Genomic DNA, 23,847 nt, shown 5'->3' with positions numbered 1-23,847 from the left:
ACTAGTTTAATATATTGTAACATATAATTTAAATAAAGGACACTTATCATATGAATTCTTAAAGCAAGCCAAAAAAATAAAAACAAATCTTTGTTTTTTCTCCCTTTCCACTTCACAGTAGTAAAGTAACTCTCTGCAAGGTCGAACTCTAAAATGTGTGATGTGTAGTCCCTTTCTTCTCAATTTTCAGTAAATATACATTTTCCAATGGTCATTCACATTTGCACTTCATTACATTTGAAGGCCAGAGACTATGTAACATATTTAAACAGAAAAAGTCATTAAGACATTACAAAGCAATACAAAGACTGGAGGCTACAGGACTTGAACTATTACTGCTCTGGGTTGAAGGGCTGTGCCCTAGCCTGAGGACACACCCTCGCAACAGCTTCTGGAACGTCACCTCGTGAAAACCAAGCCTCTCAGCTTACATTTTCACCACAAAGGTAGTAAGCTCTCTTAAACAATAGACCCAAATTGTCTAAATGCACAGAATTTGCTAAACCAAGAGTGAACCTTGTAAACTGCAGACTTTAGGTGATAATGTCATGTCGGTTCATCCATTGTAACAAATGTACCACTATGGAAGGAGATGGTGATAATGGGGAAGATATGCATGTGAGGGGCAGAATGAAAATGGGAAATCTCTGTAACTTCCTCTCAATTTTGATGGCAACCTAAAACTGCTCTAAAAAATAAAGTCATATATATATATATATTTTTTTTTTCTTTCTTTCTTTCTTTTTAAAAGGGGACTTTGACGGTATTTGAAAACACTTCCAGTTCTCCTTTTCCATAGCTGATGACTAGTTTGAATTACCTGAGACTTTGGCTTCTCAATTTACCTCATTCTTGCCAGAGGCTTTTAAGTTATTTTATCATTCAGATAAAGTGTTTCATAAATGAAAGGCAAGCCATCTTTTCACCCCACTACTAGGGATAATGAACCCTAGTAGAATATTTGAGTCGCATATGCTGACTTTAGCTTGGAACGTCTTTCCTTCTATTCTAGCCAAGCTTTGAACAGGGGCATGCGCTAGAATGTATCTGAAATATAGAAAAGCATGAAAAGCTGAAAAGGTTCCATTGCATTGGACAAAAGGACAGTGTCACATCTGCCTAGTTGCAATCCAACACTTTAAACCGTAAATTTCTCAACATAGAGGAATCTTTCCATGTTGCTGACTGCCTTTCTGAACATATGTGCAGCAAGGTGTGTTGTTTTATTTCTGTGCCAAATCGCAGATGATCATAGCTTGGTTTTAGAAGGAAATAAAATGACTTTCTAAGAGATTTGTAATTCTAGAAGGGCAAAAAAAAAAGTTCATGCACAATTCCAAGGTACAACATATTTAGCTAGACTTTAGATTTGGAAAACAGTCTTGTCCTCGCCTGCATGCTCACTTGTGGCCCACTGACAACTCTTCCTGCCTTGTCATAATGAAGCATCACCTTTGGGTGGATGAGTTTAAAGTATACTGAAGCTTCTAGAAGTTGCCTTTCCTACTCTTCTGTTCCATGTCCACAGCACTCTTTTTTTTTTTTTGTCACTCGATTAATAGCTAATGTTTATATAGCAATTTCTGTGTGTCAGGCACTGTTCCAGATTCATTCCATATAATAACTCATTTAATCTTTATAACAACCCTATGAGATAGATCCTCTGTGAAGTAATAGATTCCTTCCTTTCCTCTTTGATAGCCTGTGAATTCTTTGAGAGTAGGGATTTTGCGTTTCTGCTTTTGATCCAAAAATTGCCCAACAGAATTTTGTTGTTGTTTGTTTGTTGTAAATAGCGTATTTCCAGAGGTGATCGTTTAAAAGAACTTTCTGTTTACTCAAGAAAAAACTTTCTCACTGGTTTATTGATAGCACACTAAAAGAAAGCAGCTAGAGAATAGAATTATATAATGCATCATGGCACTAAATAAACAGCAATTTATGAAGAAAAGGACTGGGGGGAAATAACTTTTATCCACACACTGTCAACATTTTCTCAGCTATTATGAGATGCGAGGCTGAATACGGGAGCAAGTAAAGTATTTGCCAAAGCCAGCCAGCTAGGCTTTGTGAAGGCAGCCCTCAATCCAGGAATCAAATAAGACCCCAATGAAGAGTAACATTTATTCACTATTATCAACAGAAAACACTGAAATTAATTAATTCATTCATTAAACACTGAATTCTAACAGGGCAAATTACTGAGTCTATGGGTTATTTAGAGTTACAGTAATATAGTGGGAAAAGTAGACATTTTAGAATCAGAGAGAACTAGTTTAAATCTAATTTCACCTCTTAAAAGCTCTTTAACCTTGGATAAAACATTTAACTGCTCTTAGTCTCTTTGTTTTTTGCAAAATAGGGATATAATCTACATTGCAGAGTCAGAGTAATATTAAATGAACTCACATATGTAAAGGATATGATCTATAATCGATGCTCTATAGACTGGCGCCTACAGTCATCACTGCTCCCTTTTCTCTTCTCTTAAAATGCCAACATCAAGCCATTCCTTGGCTCGTATTTAAATTTCACTAGATAGTAGCCAACCAGAGAAAGAAAAGACTGCAATTTTACTTTATTCAGTAACTTGAGTTATTAAGCTTAAAAGTGGCTCCAAAAACGTATTGGTACAAATAGCTTTCTGTGCAACATTTGGAATTATATCATTTTTCCTTTCCATTCCTTATTTCACTCCTGACACTGGAGGTAGCCACCACCCGATTGTTCCTTACCTTATTCAGTCTTAACTGAGGCACCATCCCTAAACAGTTTCAGAAGTTGGAAAGAAGGGATGGTGAACATTTAATAGGTATCACCCTTTTGCAGCAAGGTTTCCTGACAAAGCACCACAGTTGCTGAGTAGATGTGATAAAGGTTATGTCAACACAATGCATGATGAAGGCTTTTATTATTCTTTGTACATAAAACAGAATAATTCTACTGCTTTTGCATCAAGCATATTTTTGTGAGGTATGTTTTTTACTTAAAAAGTATTTTCCATAGATTTATAACATCTTCCAATTCATTTCTTTTGAAGCTTATTTTTTAAATAATTTGGGAGTGTTATAGGCAATGTTTAGTTGGTACCTGTGCAAAGAGAAACACAGAATTAAATATTTAGCACTTTCTCTCATCAGAGGGTGAAAGGAAATCCCTAATTTAATGTACTTCTGAATGATCTAGGACTAGCATTCTATAAATTCTACATAAAGTTTCCCTGGTGAAGTGTGCTACATTGAGTATGGAAAACAAGTTTCTATAAACAGGATCTCTCTTTTCCTTCTATGTGGTTAAGTTTTAGACTCCAAAGATAATATTTTCGAAATAGGACAAAAGTCAACTACTTATCAGAGAAAGACTTTAAAAGACAAGCTATCATTTCTGCTTTTCATTTTTGTTCCATACAGCAATTCAGAGAGAAGCATTTATCTCTGAGGGCACATGGGCTTCGTCTGAATTGAGTTTCAAATTGGGCCATGATATCAAGGCATACGTATTAATGAATACTCTTTTAGGTCTCAATATATTAAAACATAACAACGTCATTGAAACTCTTCATTTCAAAAGGCAATCATATAGGTTGAAATAGTCATTTACCCTTAGTACAATTACTACTCTACTAGGCGACATAAATCTTACAGCCAGCTAACAACCCACTGAACTGCTGTTCTAAGCTGAGAGTTAGGACGTAAGTTATAGATTCGAGGTACTGCCTCTACCTTCATCTATTAGAGAGGTCTCGGCTTCATTTAAGTAACAGAAGTTTCTAAAACTAGTGAGTATAGTCTGCCAAAGAAAACACTAATGTCAACAGAATCCTGATTCAACTCATTAGAGCCTATTAGACTGACATACACTTGATCCTGCCTAGTTAACTGCCAACTCAATTCATCAGGTTTATTACAACACCTCAAAATATCTACCTTACACAGACAGAGGCTCAAAGCAGCATGTTCAGGTATGGTGACCACATATTCATAAACATCAATTTAAACAAAGTAACACTTACATTTTTCTCAACACCAAAAGAAGATAAGAGTCAAAACCTGAAGCTATCATATTTTCATGAAAGAAGCAACTTCTAAAACCAAGAGCTGGTGGAACCATAGGATATGGTTGCAGAGATACGGAACAGGCAGAAGGAATTCTACTTGTTTACTTACCATGAATGCTCACTTTGTATGAGATGAAGATTTAACATTAAAGCAATCGTAGACTAAGAAATAAGTGAGATAGAACTCTATTATGTCTATGAATGTTTTACAACCCCAGACTATCAACACTGAGAAAGTGTAGATAGAACTCTAGAGATGACTCTATGCGTATATATTTTTCTATTGCTCTGCTTGCTCCATGAAAACAAACTATACTTTTCCATATAGAATATTTGCCCTGGAACCAAAAGGTAGCCTGGATTTAAATGCTTTCTTTGCCACAGCGGTACAGCATTTTGCCTCTCAGATGGTTGGTGTAATAATATGCAAAATAGATATAACCTCATCTAGATAATGAGTTTGTTACAAACTATAAAGAAATTATTCCATGTAAAAACACTATTAGGGCTTCCCTGGTGGCGCAGTGGTTGAGAGTCCGCCTGCCGATGCAGGGGACACGGGTTCGTGCCCCAGTCCGGGAAGATCCCACATGCCGCAGAGTGGCTAGGCCCGTGAACCATGGCCGCTGAGCCTGTGCGTCCAGAGCCTGTGCTCCGCAATGGGAGAGGCCACAACACTGAGAGGCCTGCGTACCGCAAAAAAAAAAACCCAAAAAACAGAAAAAAACACTATTAAACAGGAGATATTTAATAAGTTTTAACAAAATATAAAAATAAATATAATTACACAGTAAGTTCCTTGAGGGCAGGGATCATGTTTTATATTCTCCATATTAACTAAAGCACCAGGTATGTTATCTTGCAAATAGAAGGTGAATATTGCACAGTTTGCATTCGAATAATAAAAAAAACATGAAAGATTTTTGGAAGGGAATTTTGATGGCAAACATCCATAACTGAAAACTATTTCATGAATAATTTAATGTTATTAACTTGCATTGACATGAAAACTCTAAAGTATAATCCTGCCCTGAAGAAGGCAAGGCAAAACATACATGCTTACAGCTAAACTGCTTTATTGAAAATGGCAAAGGTGGCCCCTGGAGAAAATGCATCAGGTCAGATTATACGGTTACAGAGTGAAGATTCAGTAAAGCATTTATGGTTAATATTTAGAGTTGGGACTTCACACATGGACAACCTGATAACATAAGAAAACACCACTGGTAATATTAACAACAGCCTCTACTCTGTCTAGGCTACTGAGCCGGTTAAAATATTTAGGGGAAAAAGAAGATGCATTATTAATTCAGTTAGCAGCAAATTGTAACGGGGGGGGTAAGACTCGTGTACTCATGCACTGAAGAGAGCCCCCTGATACCTTGTCCTGCACTTGAAGTAATGAATCCAAAGTTAGCTGCTCAGTTTATTGTGGCAAATAATATGGAATTTCCACAGCACTTCCCTACCAAATATTTTTCTTGTTTTGGCTCTGGCTCTGAAGCAACTGTGATGGGGGAGGGGGAGTCTCTGTTATTGGGGAACATTCCCCAAAATCCAGTTGGATTCAGTGTAGTTCCTGATCACTCCTTTGGCCCATGAACCTAATTCTTGATATTTAAGTCCTAGAGTACATTTAAGTAGTATTTATTTTAAAGCTAGCACCACCTACCAGCAAAATATTGTGCTAAATACTATTTAGGGCCAAAGAAGATGGTCAGGGTTAAGCCACAAACCCCGCCACTCTCATTTATTGAGTTTTCACCCTTGGTAGGCTAGGTGCTTTAGTAACCATCTCATTGAACTTTCACCAAGTCCCAGCAACACCATTTTTACTGATGACGAATGCGTGGCTCAGAGAGATCAGGTCACTCACCCAAACCCATCATCTAGCACCAAGAGAGTACTGATATAACTATTAATAACGGTGATTTTGGAATAAGAATATTAATAGTTTAAAAGCTCTGCTTTAGCAAATTGATCTTCACACCAATTTGTGGGGTCATGTGTCTTGGTTTCCCCTGAACAGCCTTGGTTTATACCTGTTGTCCCAGAGTACATGCCAATAGTGCTCCCTTTTTAGTTTGGACAATAAATTATATAGATGTCCCACCGCTAAGGATCAGCTCTTCCAAGTATAGACCAAGGAAAGAAAAGCACTCTCCTCGTAAGACTTGTTGAGAGCCAATGTCATGATAGAGGTAAAGCTCTTCGCACAGGACATGGCACACTATTAAAAAAAAAAAGTTTTGTTATTATTACTCTCATCATTATTATCACCTCATAATACAACATGAGCATGTTCTGCTGTTTTAAAAGAGTTAGAAAATTAACTCCAGCTGAGTCTGAGATGCCTCGTAACTGGAACACTAAGTGTACCTTGTCTGTGTGTAGGAGATGCAGTGTGTGTGACATAAAAACCATAAGTAGGGACTGAATTATGGAGGGTCTGGTCGGTCAGAATGAAGAGTTTGGTTTCATATTTTCAGGGGAAACTAATGAAGATTTCTAAAATGAAAATCGGTATCGTTATATCTCTCTTTCAGGGTAATAACTCCTACCGTAGTATCTGTTTTTCCCTCCCCCTCCCCATTCTCCCTATGCCATCACTCCCATCCAGTCCATCACCAAGTCCTCTCTTGGCCACTTCCAAAACAATACCAAGTCTATGTCCTTCCCTCCATCTCCACCACGAGTCTCCTTGGCCTGATCACCACCATCTCTCACCTAGAACATCCAGTAGCCCTGGAACTCACTGTGATCCCTGCTTCCACTCTTGCAGGCCAGTTTTTCCCTCTGACAAAACCTACAAACTATACTTAGTTTGTGACCTTGTCTCAGACCACTCCCTACCCCGCCCTTCCAGCCCACAGAGCACAGCTACATTGACCTTTGCTTGAACTCTCCATATTGTTCCCTTTCCTACCTTGCAACTTTAAACTAATTGGTCTCTGCCAGGAATACTGTTATCTCTGACCTTTGCATTCAGGTCTCAGCTTAAAACCCACCTTTGCAGAGCAGCCTCTCCTAATTACCTGCTCCAAAATAACCAATCAGTTACAGTCACTCATACTCTTTTGATAGCATTCATTATAATTGGAAATTATTATCATCACTCTGAGGTATAAGTTTGCTGTTTGTTCTCTCCTATCCCTCCCACCAGAACGTAAACTGGGTGAGAAAAGGAACTTCATTTCAGCACTCAGAATATCTAGGGCATAAGAGATGATAAACGTTTGATGAAAATATACATAAACAAATGGATGAAGGGGAGGACTAAGAGATCTGACACAGGAAGAGGGATTAGAAAAACACTATAATAATCAAGGCAGGGCTTTCCTGGTGGCACAGTGGTTGAGAGTCCGCCTGCCGATGCAGGGGACGCGGGTTCGTGCCCCGGTCCGGGAAGATCGCACATGCCGCGGAGCGGCTGGGCCCGTGAGCCATGGCTGCTGAGCCTGCGCGTCCGGAGCCTGTGCTCCGCAGCGGGAGAGGCCACAACAGTGAGAGGCCCGCGTACCGCAAAAAAATTAAAAAAAATTAAAAAATTAAATAAACAAGGCAGAAGGCAAGGAAGACTTACATGTCTAAGGCTTATAATTTGCTGTCCATGCTGTTGATCATAGGCTCATTATTCTTTCATTTCTAAAGATGCTTCCCTTCTTCCTTGACGATCATAAATCTCATACTCTGATTTAGGGAATTGCCAACAAATCTACATTTATATTATATCAGCACAGTGACTAGCTTTCAAAGATGATTAGCTGTCCCCTAGGCTCTGCATCCCCTCCCTAGTTTGACAATTCCTTCCCTTGGCCTCCCCAGACTTCTGCCACTGCTGACGAACTACTGCCTAAGCTTATTCAGAGTTAATCTATTCACAGGAACAGAAGCAGACACAAAGAGTTGGGGGAGGGAGGCAGAAAGGCGAGGGAATGCCTGTTTTTTGCCTTCCATCTGCTTTCCTGGTCATTTTAGGCCTGAATCGTCTCTGTTTTCAGACCAAGGCACATTGCCCTGAGGGTGCTTTCATGGGAAGAACTAGTTGGAACCCTACTGCCCATCAACGTGTTCACATTGCCTGCCAAGCCCTCCTCTCCGCATACTTTAGAGAAAGCAATGTTATTAACGAAAACTGTCTTACCTTTACTTAAGGGGAAGTCAACAGAGAAAGGAAACCAAAAATTAAGTAATAAACCACTACTTTTTTTTTTTTTTTTTTGCGGTACGCGGGCCTCTCACTGCTGTGGCCTCTCCCGTTGCGGAGCACAGGCTCCGGACGCGCAGGCTCAGCGGCCATGGCTCACGGCCCCAGCCGCTCCGCGGCATGCGGGATCCTCCCGGACCGGGACACGAACCCACGTCCCCTGCATTGGCAGGCGGACTCTCAACCACTGCGCCACCAGGGAAGCCCTAAAGCACTATTTTTAATTCCATCTTAAACCCATGTGATTTGTGAGCACAAATTTAATACTGATTTTCCTCAGGGATATAATAGCAGTAGAAAGATGCTTAACAATAGCGCTGGATGAAGACCTGGCATTTCCCAGCTGTTGACACAGTAGTGCAGTGGGTTATTAACAGACTCACCGTCACTGTCAGAATATTATCTGGGAGGTGCCCTTGACTGCTTGCAATGCCCTGGTGTATCTTGACTCTGGGCTCTGTACCTTTCTTTTCCTCTGCCTGTAATACTCTTAACCTCATCTTTAACTAGTTAGCTCCTATCTGTACTTTGGGTCTCAGCATCGTGTTGTGTGGAAATTTGTTTTTTATTTTGTTTTGTTTTTTTGTGACGCTCTTAAGAACGAATAACAATAGCACCCTGAGCTTCTCATGTTCTGGCAGTCATCACACTTTGTGAATAGTGCTTGTTTATTTTCTAGCTTTCCTGCTAGACTCATAGTTCCTTGAAGGTGGGGAATGGGTTGATCTATTTATCCCCAGCTCTAGGATGGAAGTATCAACTCAGAATAGGGTATGAGTCAGGACTCATTAAATCCTGGACTATTTAATCAAAAGATAATTAGAAAATATTCTTACATTTTTACTTCCAAAAAGCAAGCTCCTCAAAGGAAGACAATCACAGGACGAATGTTTCAATGTGCTGTTTACGGTTAATATCCAAGTATTTGCTGTTATTATGTCCCAAGTACAAAAACTTAAAATTCACAGGATGCTTTCAGTCTGCATTGTGTCAAGGTTTCCAAATGAATAATTGCTATAAACTGAATGGCTGTTATTGATTTGTTTGGTTTTTGAAAATAATGTTATTTTTAATTCTTTCCCAGTTTTATTAAATATAGTTGGCATATAACATTGTATTAGGGTAAGGTGTACAACATAATGATTTGATAGATGTATAAATATTGCAAAATGATTGCCACAATAGGCTATTGTTTGTTTTGTATTTGATCATGTCCTCTCCTTTCAACTTACTTTCAGCCTATCCATTCCTAATGAAACGTGTAGAAACAGGATCTGAGCAACCAGACAGAACTCTGAACTTTTCTACTTTAGAATATTTAAAAGAAAAAAAAATGCATAAATAGAAACTTGATCAATCAGCATTCTTTGCAAGGGCTGCTTTTTCCTTCTGTGAACCCTTAACCTATTGGAGCAAATAAGGAAAACAACCTGAGAAATCCTGCATTTCCATGTTGCTATTTACCTAATATTAATACTCCTAAAAAATATAAATTTATCTTTTCCACAGGTTATTTTAAGCTTGCTGCATTATTACCTGTAAATGATATTTTATGAGAAACAACAAAAATCGCAAAATAATAATTCCATTTTTATAATGGATGTCAGTAGGAAAACAGAATTCAGTACATAGGCAGCTTTTCTGGAGCAAATCCATTCTGTTTACTGGGGACTATCTTATTAAATATGCTTCCCATGAAACTGGAAGAGCATCACTTGTCCTTTTAAAGAAGAAAAGCTACATAACTAGGTAAGCAAAGAAAACAGCTTGCTGAATAATGCATAGTTCTTAGTATTAACAACTCAACAGCTATATGCATACTGATTCTAACAGTTCACATAGTGCTTGTTACCTAGGCAACCCAATGAATGATAGCAATTACATGGAAACACATGTTGTACTTGTTACAATACATCCTATTATAGGAAGGTCCGGGAAACCCGGGAGCCTCATCAATCGGCTCAGTGTGGGGATGCTGGCTTATCACAGTAAATGACCTGGAAACCTGTTTCCGAGAGACACCCCGGGCAAAATGTTTAAAAAGATTTGGGGCAGATGGTTAGGTCCTAGAATGCCAAAGACCTCACAGAAGTCTTGGGGTACATGAATGTCCAGATACCCAGTCTTAGTTTTGAAAAATGTGTTTGAGAATGGTAGGGAACGCTATGTTTGACTAGAAGATGGACCCTCTCAAATATCCTCCAGGACAATTACCAGAAACCAAGGATAAAGGTTTGTAAACTAGAAGAGCTGGGTTTCTGACTGATAAGGTAACAAAAAATGTGTAATTACTTGTGGGAGGCACATCCTCTCCTGCTCTCCCGGGGCAGTGGGAGATAGAAACTGACAAGAAGCAAGCAGTGGTAGCAGCAGGTGGTAGAAGAAAAGAAAACAGTGAAGTGTCTCATTTCATCAAGAGAAACAGTGATCAGCGCTCATCAGGCTGCAAAACAATATAGGACAGTCACTTTGAGACATGGTTGACATTCACAAGGCAAAGCCTCAGCCTTCATGAAAAGTGAGGTTTGGGAAGAGGAGATGGAATGGTTTGGCATCCTAATAATTCCAGTAGCTGTGAGCATCCAAGACTCAAATTGTCTAATGACAAGTTTGCAAAAGGCCTGGGAAAGGAAAGTTCACACGAGCATATATAAGGACATCTATATTTTCAGTGATTATCATTAAAGGTAATATGCATATTAGCAGGTTTTCTAAGAAAAGTTTCAAACATTTTCTCATTCTGATTGTCCATATCAGGGCTCTTTACATCATTCCCTGAGAGACAAAGCAAGGTGTATCCAGGTGAGATGATAAACACAAGGGCGATATCTCCCCTCCCTTTAGATGAAAGGAAATCAATAGGATAGAAGATCTAAAAATAGTAACAATATGATAATAATAATTACTATTTTTAACATGCTTTTTCTAATGTGGTCATTGTAAATTTACATCTCTCTAGGCTATTGAAACCCTCATTCTGTGGAGCAATTACATTTTAGTATGCATAAATGTCCTCCACATGAGTACATGCCTTCCACGAACTCAAACGGAGTGTGTCTCAAAGTGAAGTCTATCACAGACACAGAAAACAAACTTATGGTTACCAAAGGAGAAAGGTGTGGGGAGGGATAAATTAGGAATTTGGGAATAAAAGATACATACTACTACATATAAAATAGATAACCAACAAGGACCTACTATATAATCAATATTTTGTAATAACCTATATGCGAAAAGAAACTGAAAAAGAATTTATATATGTATAACTGAATCGCTTTGCTGTACACCTGAAACTAACACAACATTGTAAATCAACTATACTTCAATAAAAATAAATTTTTTTTTTTTTACAGGTGAAGTCTATAGACCCCCCTCCACCACCGAGGGCTTGATTCCAGATGTTCACTCCAAATGCAGATTCCAGAGCTCTGTGTCCAGAGTTTTTGATTTAACCCTCCTGGAGGGGACCCAGGTAATCTATACTGTAGCGAGTTCCTACAGGATTGCTGATGCATGCTAATTTGATTGAGAATCTTTTTAAGTTTGTCAATTTATCTATGAAGCTTGACAAACAGTAGAAAACTGGACACTACCTAATGGAATGCTTTTGTCAGGGGAGAGGATGAAGAGCACAGGGTAGATGAAGTCCAACAGTAAAAAAAAAAAAAGACATACCTCGATAAAAGAAACCTCTGTATTATCCTATTCTCTAGGCTTCTTACTCATAGAAAACTGCAATTATTTGTTTGTTAGATATCCTTTGAGAAATGCCTTATAAACATACCAGTATAACATCTCATATGTGTATACATAGCCCATTGCAGGGGGAGAGGGGTAAAAAAGAATGGGAACATACAATAGCATTGGCCTGTCACATGCTCTTTTTCACTAAAACATATATATAGTTGATTATTCCATAAGTACAAATATAGATGTCCCTCATTTTTAAAACAATTGCATGTAGTTCTATAAAAGACATTATACTTTTATATGATATATAGCTATAATAAATGTAATTCATCTAATTCATTGCTGAAATATATGTTGTTTCTAGCATTTGTGATTACAATGAACGATGCCTCCCAACATTTCAGAACTACTGCTCCAAGTAATAAGGGTAAGGATGGTTCAGTCTTTCTCTGACTACAGGAAGGTGTCATGATCATTATCAGTGTAATCTGCCATTCTCTGAAATGGGCGGTACATACTGCAGCACACAAAAATTTTGCTCTTAGCACCTAACACATCCTTCTGTCTACCTTTCTATGTGATTTCTTTGCCTTCCAAGAAATTTTTTTCTGTCTTTCAAGAGATAAGAGAGAGACCCTTTTCTCTTCTAAAACCCTACTCCTTTTTACTGCCCTCTTTTATCATCCTCCTCTCTTTGCCCTGAATGTGCTTTAGTCTTCTACACGATTGAGGGTCACTGCAAGAGGATAACTGATGCTCTCCCATGCTGTATACATGGGGTTTCTGGCCACTCTTTCCCTGTGTGAAGAAATCCGAACATCTAATTTGATAAAGCACTATGTAAGTGGAAGAAATAAAAATAACAGAGTACAAGGATCTATTAGATTTAAGTGGCTGTCTTTCAGGTTCTAAATAAAATTTGGCATTCTAAATAATGTTTGGATGTCTTTTTCTGAACAGACACTGGAAGCTATATAATAATATTGCTGCAGTGCACAAATATTAGTCTGACCCAATACTAATACGCCAAACATAATCACTTGCATTACATAAATCTGTATGTGCCTGAGGTATGCATAATGTTTGTTTGTTTAAATTTATTTATTTATTTTTGGCTGTGTTGGGTCTTCGCTGCTGCGCGCGGGTTTCTCTAGTTGTGGTGAGCGGGGGCTACTCTTCGTTGCGGTGTGCGGGCTTCTCATAGCAGTGGCTTCTCTTGGTCGTGGAGCACAGACTTTAGGCACGCGGGTTTCAGTAGTTGTGGCTCGCGGGCTCTAGAGCACAGGCTCAGTAGTTGTGGCTCACGGGCTTAATTGCACTGGGGCATGTGGGATCTTCCCGGACCAGGGCTCGAACCCGAGTCCCCTGCATTGGCAGGAGGATTCTTAACAATTGCGCCACCAGGGAACTCCCTGCATAATGTTTTAGAGTCTGCAAGACTCTTTTATATTCATCATCCTACTTTTAAAGCTAGAAAATATTCAATCCATTTTAATACCCTACTGATAAATCCCTTCTGAACTTCCAAACATGAAATGGACCACTTTAAGTGTTTCCATTTAGCAAAGACTCATATATATCTTACTCCATATATATTTCTTCAGAGTGACAGCTGCAATGAGAAACAGCTTAAATTAATAGCCATCTCTGTTTTACTTTTCTCCTCTGTGAGATAATTTAGTTTCTAGGCACTCTTTTCTTAAGTAAGCAGCCACAGAAGATTAGAAAAGAATTCAGCACAGTGAATTATCTTGGCAAAATAACATATTAGCTAAATGGTGTCTATGAAATCACCTGTGCCACTGGCAGCTGGTTTTAGCGCGATCCAATAAATGACAAAAGAAGCTTCTGCGAGGATTTTTCAATATTCTGTCATGTGGTTATAGATTTCAGAGCTTCTTCCTGTCAGTTTTATGTTGCATTTCTTTACAAAACTGACAGGCAGCTGACAGGGCAAGAAAAGTTAGAAATATCTGGCTGGTGGTGAAATTAACAGAATTCTTCCTTTGGGGGAGTAAAACATTTATTCTAAGTGCAGAAAAATAAGTTACAGCTTTCAGGAATACACTATTTCTCTCCGTCAGACTGCCTGAAATCACGTCTGTCTCTTACTTGCCATAAAACCCTGGGCACGTGATCTAGCCTATCTAGAAAACTGTCTAGGTAACGAACTGTGCCTCAGTTTCCTCATCTATCAAAAAACCCTCAGAAGGTTATTACGGGGGTGGAACGAGCAGTTCTGTATAAAGCATTTAGTACTGTGCGGGGCACTGTAATTGTAACAAAAATAGCTTGGATTCACATGGCTCTCTCTTAGGTCGTAGGGATGCATATTAAATAATCTTTTAGAGCCATATTTACAAAAATACACGTGGGGTTGTAAAATGATATTCTATTCTATAATTATATATATATATATATATATATATATATATATATATAAAACTAAGGGCTGTATATTAAGCCCTTAGTTTTCCAAATAATATTGTGAGTAAGCATTAACAGTGGACAATAATTTTAATCCATGGCTGGAAATGGAAAGACTATTGAGAGAGGAAAGAAGAAAAGAATATAAACCTGTTGCCACCGTGGTTTATCGTGATCTTTGCCATTCTGGATCTATTTACTAAAGTATTTACTTCTATCTTCACTCACAACTCACTCTTCTCCTAATTTAACTTTTACAGCAACCCATCTCATCTGCTTTCTCACTCAACCACCCACAGTTACTGACAGCCACCTCCCTCATGCAGGAAAACTGCTGATGTCTTCTCAGGGAAGAAGGCAAAAAATGCTACACTTTGAGCTAAGCAATCAGAACTGCTTTGGAGCCACCATGATGGAAACCGAAGGGAAGGGGATTTCATCTTGCTTCCTCCGGTGCTGCTCTTTCTAGGAGCTTCGGACTCTTTTCTACCTAAACAATAGGAATCATATGTGCTTATACTCTGAGTGAAAGAAGGAGGTTGGAAAGTAATGGACAGCAGCTACAGAAACAAGAGGGAGAAAAAAAAATTTTTTTTAAATCCAGGAGAAAGTATACGAATAAGGAAGGTCATCTTAGGAAGAAGCAAAGTCCTCAAATGACATAACCAGTTACTGAGCCCCACAAAAACAGGACAATGTATCAAGGCATTAACAGAGGCTTGATGCTACTGTCCCTGGTGAGTAAGTTATTATGATGCTTCACTTGCCAGCACAGACTCGTGGTCAAAGATAAACTCATGTTTGTACCATTTCCTCGAAGTACAATTAACATTTGAATTTAGTTGCAATACTTAATTTAACTAAGAAATAAGTTTGGTTATATTTTATCCATGCTGTACTTAAATACTGTTCTCAAGAAATCATGCTTTGTTTTAAGGTCAGAGTTTAAGGACTAATCAGAAAATAATAAGATGCTCATTGAATAAATGGCCTGGCAATGATGTACTATCCACCAAGAAAGAGCCTTGCCCACATCCCCAGGGTCTAGACAGAGAGGAACATGAAGGGCTGTCCGTTATACTGACTTCAAGTCAAACGCAATGTGTTAAGTAATAACATATATATACACATATATACATATATGCATGTACATATGTATATGTGTGTGTATACATATACACACGCATATAGGTATATATGTGTATATATACATATACACACATATATAAAATATCTATGGAGAGAGGGAGAGAGGACCTAGCATGGTAAAGAGAAATAACAGTCCCTTTTCTTAGTAATAAGGAAAAAAATTTCATCTTCTACCCCAGCAAGAAGGTCAGTGGGTAAACAGTAGTTATATTTTCATTTTCTATATACCTCTCAGGAAATCAAATCAAAAATGCATCTGTAAACTGTCTGCTCGAATCCTGTATTCTCTATCTTGTCTGACAGAACGGAAATTCCTTGCAGACACAGCTGTTCTTTTGCCACAAATTTGAATCTGAACACCATAAATCCTCAGGAAAACTTCCAGAGAAAAGCTAATAAAACTTTCTAGTGAAAAGTTCTACTAAAGCAGGGGTCACATTTCAGTTCACATTTAAACCCCACAGTGGCAAACGCAGTGCCTACCTTCCCCAGAGCACGTGCTCCATAAATATTTGCGGAATAGGTGCTGAATCAATTTTAGCTGAATAATGAATAACAGCATTCCTAAAGAGTTATCAGGCCATTGCTGATCTGAAATGAGTGAGGTAAGTTTCCTTCCTGTCAGAGATGCATACATTTTCCTGCCCTCCTCCACCACTTCCATCCCGTCTGCAGACACCTGCTCTCAGGAGGATTTCTTGGAACCTGGCCTCCCTGTGGAAGTCCTGCAGGTGAGAATGAAGGCCTGCAACAATTGCTCAAGCCTGGGACCTTTGCAGCAGACCCCAGACCACTAAACTGGCAGAGAAACTTCTTGATTCTCCCTGCAGGTATCACCTTCTCTTTCCCGGACCCCTCACAGGCCACGGGCTAACAAGCACAGTTCCATTTTCAGAGCTAACAAAAGACTGACCTCCAAAGGAATCGGTCATTGGAACTTCCCTGTTTCCCTGAAGGCACTGGCTTTGTTCCCCAGAGCCAGGAGGGAATTGGCAAACACCTGCAGGTGAGTGAGAGGACATCTCTCACTGTACCGCTGTGCCAGAAAGTGTGTGCAGCTATTTCAAGGGGAATGTCAGATGGAAGTGATGAAGATGATACATGGAAGAATTGTTACTATTCATTACTGTACCATTAAACTGCCAGGAAGAGAATTAGTAATATTTTAATATGACGGATAGAAGAGTTTGATATTTTAAAATATACGCTCTATTCATCTACAAGAAAATCATACATTATACATGCGTGAGCTCTCTGAAGATCGTGAATGAGTGGCCAAATATTTCTTTACTGTTTGATTCCAGACTATTTTTCTATCTGTAAATCAATATTTAAAATTTCTGTGAAAATGACCCATTTTTGGCACTAGCATTTTGTTTTTGCAGAGACAGAGGGAGTGACCTAGAGAAATGTTGTAGGAAAACTCTCTCCAGTGGGAGGTGCGTTGTCAGGGACCTCTCCATGCTAGCAGGTAAAGGAGGTTAACTCGTGGCACTGCAACAGTCTGTAGAGTCCCTCGCACTCCAGCTGATTGCTGGGTGCCCACATAGAGTTGTAAAAGAGTTTCACTATCACCCTGGATCCACTCCCTTTCCCATACTGTATTGAATCATGGACGGACATCAGAAGAGAGCTACACCACTCTCTCCCAGGAAGCTGGAATTGGTACCCAGAAAACAAATTATCAATGTTGGAGTTGGTTTCTGTACTTGTACCAAGAAGCACTAGTTACCACATTCCTATAAACATTGTATTTTACATGTTTATCCCATGTGTGACTCTGGGGGATCTAACTGTTTGATGGAAAATTTGAACTGACACTCCAAAGTAATGTTTTTTCAAGGATCGTTCAAATTGATAAAAAATCCAAAATACTTTCTGTGACGCTGGTTTTTGTTGTTGTCATTTTTAACAATCTGAGCCCCCAATCAAATATTTCAGAAAGACCTCTTTCCTGTAACTTGGTATAAATATAGGCTCGTTCTACAGGCCCGTCGAGCCTCAGAAGAGAGGTAGCAGCCTAACTTCTGAAGTGAATGGCAGTTCTGACACTTCTCTGAAGTTGGGTATTGGATTGTTCTGGTTACAGAAAAAAAGATTCACAAGTTGATAATCTTAAACAGTATGTCTTTTTCAGGGCTCTTACGTTTCCACAGTTTATGAGGACACTTCCTTCCTCTGTGTTCTTTCCGGTGATAGCCTGAAGCAGGAATAGGGAGCTCTGCTTCTTGCCCAATTAGTTCTGTTTTTCCACGTTTGAATAAATGGCCTCTGTCTGCCAGTGAATGCTCGAAAGTAGTAGTTGTGCTGGACACGACTGTAAGCTCAAATAGGTATCCCATGTGCCAGACCAACACACTGTTGTATAAGCCTGGATCCTCCACAGTCAAAGTTCAGGCGGGCCCTTTTAATAATAATGAATAAGTGGAATTCCAGCCAACTAAATATTTGAAGAGTGCATTTCCTGATTTAGTATAAGAACTCAGTGAGCACCAAAAATGATCAGGAAAATTCTCATTGCACTGTCCTATGGAATTCAGCCTAAAAATTATCCATATTCAACTACAAATCTACCATAAACCAAAATGGCAATGTTATCCAAGGTTGTCTCTGTACAATTTTTTTAAAAATATCGTCTGACAACGGACCATTAGTTCACCCAATACAACCCCTTCAAAGATAAAAATGAAGATCTAAATTTTACCTGGATGAAAAAATGAAGATATACATTTAAAAATAAATAGCATTAGACTAAAATCTGAGTCTCTTTCCACTTAGGATGCTGCTTCTACCACAACAATTAATTTTACACAACAAAGGTAGATTAACAATGACCATACAAAATAAATAGTGATCAAAAACAAATACATAATTTATTCCATGCAAGAATTCAATACAGGTGATGTTATTGCCATTTAAGTGATGCAGAAATGGAAGCACAGTGAGTTTATGTAATTTGTCCAAGGCTACACAGTGACTTGTTGAATTAGACAGCTGACTCAAAGCTCTGATTAAAGTATGTATTCTTAACCCCTTCACTCTACTGCCTCTCAGAAGTGCTGAGAACAGTTTGGAAGGGAAACTCAGAAGCTCTAGATCCCATTACAAGCTAGGCCAGTAACCAGGCATCTGACCCCGGTTGAGTCCCTTGTCTTCCCTGAGCTTTATTTTCTTCACCTATAAAAAAAAAAAAAAAAAAAGAATGTGGTTGGACTACACAGGCCCACCCAGGGAGAATGTTTGGCTCTGTTCAGTAAAAGTGATTCATCTCACGTATAAGTAAATGAATTTTACTATTTGTTCATATTAAATACATTTTAAAATTTGGGAAAAATGTCATGGACCAATATTATTTTAGGTTTGAGAAATTTGGGCTCTTTCATTTTTATGGAAAATACATCATTACCTATCTAACTAGATGTATTTTAAAATCCTTATGTGATGTTTAACTATAGCCATGCAAATTGAAAAAGGAAACATTTTCTCAATTGCTTCAGTTTTTATACCTTATAGTCCATCTGTTGCCACAGCACTGATTGTGATATCAAAATTGCAATTAGTTACACTCAGAGACAATCAGGAAAAAGGCCAAGGGAGACTGTGTCCAGGTCTCAATAACCTGTGATTACCGTGAAATGGGAAGTTTAAAATCAAGAGACCTGGTTTCAGGCTACAGTTTTGCCACTTATTAGCTATGTGTCCTTGGGAAGCTTATTTAATGGAATAATAATTTAAGAGCTTGAGTCAAATGATGTGTGGGCAAATCCTGGCTCTGCCAGTTAACATGGGCACACTGGTTAACTTCTCTGTGCCTGTTTCTTTAGCTATAAATTCAGACACTATGACTGCCTATCTCAGAGGGGTTGTTGGAAGGATTAAATAAAATGTTGTATTTTATAAAACATTTATCAAAGGGTCTCCTTCCTCTTAAGGGCTCAGAGTTAGGTATTATGACTAGTATCTGTATTTCGGGTGCGTCCATTGCTAGGTAAAGTTCTAAGTAACAGTTAAGTTTCTACATCTTTAAAATAAGGATGCAGTAGTATGTACCTCACATGATTGTTGTCAAGATCAGATGTGGGAAGCCAAAGAAATTATTTTGTAAACTGAAAGCCTTAAATTACCATTTGGTTAACATAAGTAAATTGTTATTGTAAAATGACCTTGTAATTATTTAAAAAATATTTACTGAGTGCTCAGAATATAAGACACTGGACTAAGCACTATGAAGAATATAAAACAGATGTGGGTTCTATGCTTAAGTGATAACACAAGAATATCAGTACCTCTAATGACAGAAGATAATGGGTGTCAAATCCATACTCTAGTCCAAGTATTAAAAAGGATAGTCCAAGTGCAAAAGATATCCTGGAGAAGGATTGGATAAGATTGGTAGTCTTACATCTCTGCCATTATCATTCTATGTTCATATTTCAGAAAGATGAGAGAAAGTCTAGTGACTCTTAAATCAAGTTTACATTTCTGAATCTGATCTTCAAAACCTTTCGTAATCTGATCCAAAAGACAGTCTTCTATCGCACTGCTCACTAACTCTCTATTGGTTTCCTCTGAGGGCATCCAAAACACCAGGTTCCAATTTCATGTCTTGGCTATTCCAAGCTCCTGGCCTGTTCTCTGGATCTTCTGTTTGTACATACTAGATTATAACCCATCCCTTAAATCCCAGCTCCGTCAGGAAGTCTTCCCTGATGAGCTAGATCTTATCACTCTCTTCCATCTCTACACACTTTATTTACATATCTATTTTATCAAATAATAACCTGCAGGAATTATCACTGACCTAAAATAAAATGACAAGGGTCCTGACAGCAGGTCTCCATTCTGATTTGGGGCATGCTATTTAATGCCACAGGTTTCTTCTTATGTAAAATGAACTCTAATGTCACTCCCATCATCTATTCAACATATAATAAGCACCCACCTGTGCTAATTAAGCTCTATCCTAGGGGCTGAGGATACAGTGGCAAAGAAGACAAAGTAACTATCTATCTATCTATCTGTCTGTCTATCTATGATTGTCTCCCTTTTAGCTCAGTGGTCCTCAAACATCAGGCTGCATCACAGAATCACCTGGGGAACTTGTTAAAACTACGTGTACACACACACACACACACACACACACACACACACACACACACAAGTCCCTGATGCAGTAGGTTTGCAGTAGGGTCCCAAATTTTGCATCTCTAAGCTGAAGCTCATGCTACCGGCCCAGGGACCATACCTAGAGAGTCTGTTCTAGTGGAATGTCTATCTTTTTCATTGCTATATTGCCAATACTTAGAATAAATATTTATGTAATAAAAGAATAAATATAAGACACTGTTAATTGACAAGGGGGAGTCATACTCTTTCCTTTAAAGATGTTATAGAAGGAAAAGTACAATTCTACTAAAAGGTAGAAGGGTTTCTATCATCAGAAATGTTAAGATAAGGAATGGTTTATATCCAAAGGAAAATGAACTTACTTCCAACCTAGACAAAGGAGGAAGAAGATTAGGGAGAACTTTGTGGAGTAGTATATTGATCTATTCCTTGAAGGACCCATACATTTATTTTAAAAATGCCTATCATAGCTAAAAATATTTTAAGTAATTATCTTTGGAATTTGTCTAATTAATCTATGGTGAATCCTTTTTAAATCCTTCAAAGTCAACAGAATCTTTATATTCTGATGTAAGATTTGATATTTGGAAAAAGCTAAATATCATATTTTTGCCAAGTCTTGTCAGAAAGTCAGGTGATTTAGCTGCATAACTCTGTTCTTGGTTGTAAACAAGGTATACATTTGAGTTAAGGCACCAATTTTCTAGTATGACTTACAAATGGAGCCATGAAACAATTTCAGGGCAGTAGTTTAAAAATCATTTTGAACACTGGAAGCCTTGGTGGATTAAGTTTATAGTTTCTGAAGGTGATTAGTTTGAAGAATGGCCCCCATTTGGCCGTATGCCCTGATATATTTGTTTAAAAATCACTCTTAGTATAGTTGGTATTTTGATGTAGTGAAAGAACTGATGTCTGAACATGAAAGATGCCATTTACATTTTTCTTCAGATTGCATACCGTGCTATAAATATCTAAAGTTTAAACGTTATGGAAACAAAGAAAGCAATGAAAACTGGAAGTTCTTCCAAGGCAGATCTGTGAAAAGTATGTTTTGGTACCAGGAGATATACAGGTTCCTAAGAACTCTTGGTAATTCTGGGCCACCCAGTTCACTAATAAATATTAGTTTATGTGTCCTGCTCATTGAGCTATGTGCTGGGTCACACTGGACCTCTATGAAGGGGTCCTATATCAAAACATTCTTCTAGTCTGGAATACGGGAACTAAAGAGAACATACAAGGCCTCTGACAAAAAGCACACTGTTACAGTCATGGCTTTTCCCTTCTTGTTTGTCCCCAGAGCTCCTCAGCTACTCTGTTCACCCATCTTTGAGCCCAGGGTTTCTTCAGGGTAGGGTCAGCATGTCCTAGCTCTACTAGGTCAGCATTAAAAGAGTAATAGATTTTTTTAAGAGCTCCCATATCTTATACCTTTTAACAGAGTGTACTAAGCTTAGTTTGGTCTGATACAAATGAAAAAAACCCAACACTTCAAGTCTCTTTGTTTAGACCAGTGATTCTTAAAGTGGGGTCCCCAGAGCAGCAGCATCACCTGAGAATCTGTTAGAAATGCAAATTCTCCAGTCCCACCCCAGAAATACTGAAGCAGAACTGGGGAGGGGAGGTGGTGAGGCCCAGCTACCTGACTTAACTAGCCATGGGTCTAGGTGGTTCTGACATATGCCAAAGTGTGAAGACCACTGGTTTAGATTTTATCAGCAGGGGCAGTAAAGAAACTCTCACTATCAGATAAGCTGCACGGACTTTTATGAACTTTACAACTTATTGTAATAGCCTATTATCATCCGCTTGATAACTACATTTAACATAAACACAATTACACATGTAATCGACATCTAAGTTGTCCTCGACAGAATGCATGTTAAAAGGTCGTGGCTTGGGGCTTCCCTGGTGGCGCAGTGGTTAAGAATCCACCTGCTAATGCAGGGGACATGGGTTTGATCCCACATGCCGCGGAACAACTAAGCCCCTGCACCACAACTACTTAGCCTGCGCTCTAGAGCCCGTGAGCCACAACTACTGAGCCTGTGTGCCACAACTACTGAAGCCCACGTGCCTAGAGCCCGTGCTCCACAACAAGAGAAGCCACCGCAACGAGAAGCCTGCACACCACAACGAAGAGTAGTCCCCGCTCTCCACAACTAGAGAAAGCCCGCAGGCAGCAATGAAGACCCAATGCAGTCAAAAAAAAAAAAAAAAAAGTCATGGCTTTCTTAGTAAAGAAATGGTATGAAAAGGAGACAAATGAAACTAAGGAACTTGTTTTTAGTTTTCTGAAATGATGCCATCCTCAATTCCCCTCCACCCCTGCCCCACCTCAAATAAAAGAATCAGGGGGAAAAATATTACTATCAAGTAATACACTTTATCATTTGCAGATATAGGTTATCATACATCTTGAATGAATAGCTATGTCCAAGCCTGTTTTAAAGAACTATTAAAACACTTGAAGGTAAATGGATGCTTTGTCTGATTTGTAGCTAAACCCTCACACTCATTTCAGATCTATTCATTGAACTATGATACCCAAGATTCATAACACAATTTTTTGATGAAACGTAAAGTTTCATAATCTCCTCAAAAGGCATACATAGAATAAAATGATTCTCTGCTTAAAAGTTAAGACTTAGGCTCTGCAGCAGTACAGTTCATAGACATGTAATGCAATCTATATATGTAACTTTAATTTTTCTAAGTAACCACATAAAAAAAGTAAAATAAAATGAGTGATATTAATGTTAAATATATGTTTTGTTTAATCCAATGTACTAAACATATCACTTCAACATGAAAAAAATAAATTAGTGAGATATTTTTACATTTTTATACTTAGTCCTCAAAATCTTGCATGTATTTTACAAGTATAGTAAATCTCAGTTAGAATGCTAAATTTTAACTGAAAATACTTTTTATTTAGATTTAATAAATTTTATCATTGCAAAAGTAGATTCCTTACTCGTTGTTCCAAACATACTAAAAAGTTTTCCAAAAGCCTAAGTGAATATCAGTTTTTATAGTAAAATTAATAAAAGTAATGAAATTAAAAGTTCAATTTCTCAATCACACTAGCCAATTTTCAAGTCCTCGACAGGCTACAAGTTGCTAGTAGCTACAATACGGGGCGGAGACGCTCTGGAGCTGTGAGGGACCAACCTGGGTAAGAATT

The 23,847-nt window shown here is 38.4% G+C and overlaps 1 protein-coding gene across 2 annotated transcripts in view; it reads right to left on the bottom strand.

Moving 5' to 3' along the window:
* The window catches only part of PRKG1 (protein kinase cGMP-dependent 1), a 1,185,098-nt gene that overhangs the window by 482,533 nt on the left and 678,718 nt on the right, over window positions 1-23,847 (bottom strand). The window lies entirely within an intron of this gene.

The sequence above is a fragment of the Pseudorca crassidens genome, chromosome 16 (genome assembly GCF_039906515.1).
Source record: "Pseudorca crassidens isolate mPseCra1 chromosome 16, mPseCra1.hap1, whole genome shotgun sequence".
Classification (NCBI taxonomy): Eukaryota; Metazoa; Chordata; class Mammalia; order Artiodactyla; family Delphinidae; genus Pseudorca; species Pseudorca crassidens.
The sequence above is the reverse complement of the archived record's forward strand: the minus strand, read 5'-3'. Positions and strand labels throughout refer to the sequence as shown.